Source organism: Macrobrachium rosenbergii, chromosome 53, assembly GCF_040412425.1.
Source record: "Macrobrachium rosenbergii isolate ZJJX-2024 chromosome 53, ASM4041242v1, whole genome shotgun sequence".
Classification (NCBI taxonomy): Eukaryota; Metazoa; Arthropoda; class Malacostraca; order Decapoda; family Palaemonidae; genus Macrobrachium; species Macrobrachium rosenbergii.
In genome coordinates, this window is record NC_089793.1 from 19,635,837 (window position 1) to 19,637,987 (window position 2,151).

Genomic DNA, 2,151 nt, shown 5'->3' on the forward strand with positions numbered 1-2,151 from the left:
TTTGTTTTATCTCATATTTTAATGCCCAGCTGAACGTCTCGTTTCTGTTTTATTTATAGTAAAGACAAATGGAAAATTGTATTATTTAATGTAATACATAATAAATAGAGCAAAGGAAAAAATAAAAATATAACCCATCGTAGGTAGTTGTGTATGTGCTCAAGACGAATAATATTTCAACATGCAACCGAGTCATGATTTCAAGATACTGCAGTTAAATATTGGGATACAGTTCAAGATATACATCCGATAAAGTGTTTAACATTATAAAAACATTTATGTGTTTTGACGAATTTCTATGCGTCAAACCATATGTAAACAAACAGGATCATGATATATATATGTAAATACATACATACATACATACATATATATATATATATATATATATATATATATATATATATATATAATTTTTTTCTTTTTTTCTTTTAGCCTCCAGGAAACAGAAAAAGGAAACACCAGAGTGCAAGGTCTTACGTGGGGTTTCTTTCTCCTGCCACAGTTAGATGCTGTGACAGTATGAAATAGACCTTATAAATGACCTTGCATTCCACTGTTCCGTTTTATCTTCCTCGTTTCTCTCATATAATAAATCCATTACATTTACGCACTTTGCCTACTATATGTGTATATATGTATATGTATATATAGATATATGTGTATATATACATATATATATATATATATATATATATATATATATATATATACATATATATATATATATATATATATATATATATATATATATATATATACAGAATATGAAACTTAAGAAAAGTATAATATCGCTACACAACATCTACATTGTCCATTTTTCTTGCTCACTGTCTGGCTGACAGAAGACGCACGCCCGCGTCCTGTCAAGTCTGAGGCTCGGCGGCAAGCCACAAGATGGAAGGCGGAGTTATGTTATCGGATTTTATTCTTCCATAATGTCCCAAGCATTGTCTTCATATCTGATTACCATATCGCGAGACAGCTCTGAATATCAATAAACCCTAAGGACGGACCCACTGCATCAGATACTAGGCGTCGAAGAGAGAAAGTACGGCGTCTCTATTTGTCCTTATTTCCTTCGTTATCTCTCTGGGTTGTTTGGTTCTTCATTTAATGTTTACTTATTTTTTAAATATATATATATATATATATATATATATATATATATATATATATATATATATATATTATGTATATATGTTATGTATATATAAATAAATATATGTATATATACATAATGCAAGAGTTATGAGAATTATCATTTATAACTGAAAGAGATAATAATTATTTTTGGTATATATATGTATATGTACGTATGCACACATACATACATACATATATATATATATATATATATATATATATATATATATATATATATATATATATATATATATATATATATAATATAAAGCAAGAGCGAATTCTGAGAATTATCATGTATAACTGAAAGAGATAATAATAATAAACAGTTACCGGTATCGTTGAGAGAGAGAGAGAGAGAGAGAGAGAGAGAGAGAGAGAGAGAGAGAGAGAGAGAGAGAGAGAAATTGCTTTAGGTAAATGCGAGCAACTAGAGCGAAGAAAACTCTGAATAATGTCCCTCGTTATCACTTCAAACTCGTACGAACGTGTATTGTTACTTTTAAAAATAATCGCATTCTTATTCATTTTCGTACAATGACAATTAATAATGACAACTTTGATGATGTAGTTTTTATGGTGAATGAAAGTACCAAAAGTGTCACTTATGTTCGATTTAAAGAGAAATGCCATGTTTAAGTCAACCTTTGCCAGTTCGTGCGTTGCCAACGAACGGTAGGGATCCCTCTGCTAGGTTTGAGGTCAGTATCTGGAATTTTGATCGAAGGTTATTTGTTAGTTCAAGCGAAAATGCAAAATGCATTACTACCCTAATACTATTCTTCTTGTTGACACGTTTTTATCTATTTATCTATTTATTAATTTATTTTTTCATACGTGGTATCTCTTCTTTCTGTATTTCCCTTTACTGCCTCTTACCTCTTGCTAAGGAACGTCATATTCTTTGGAAGCCTGAATTTCGAGTCAATGGCCCCCTGTGGGTTTGTTCCATATGAATAGGTTTCATCAGCTGAATAATAATAATAATAATAATAATAATAATAG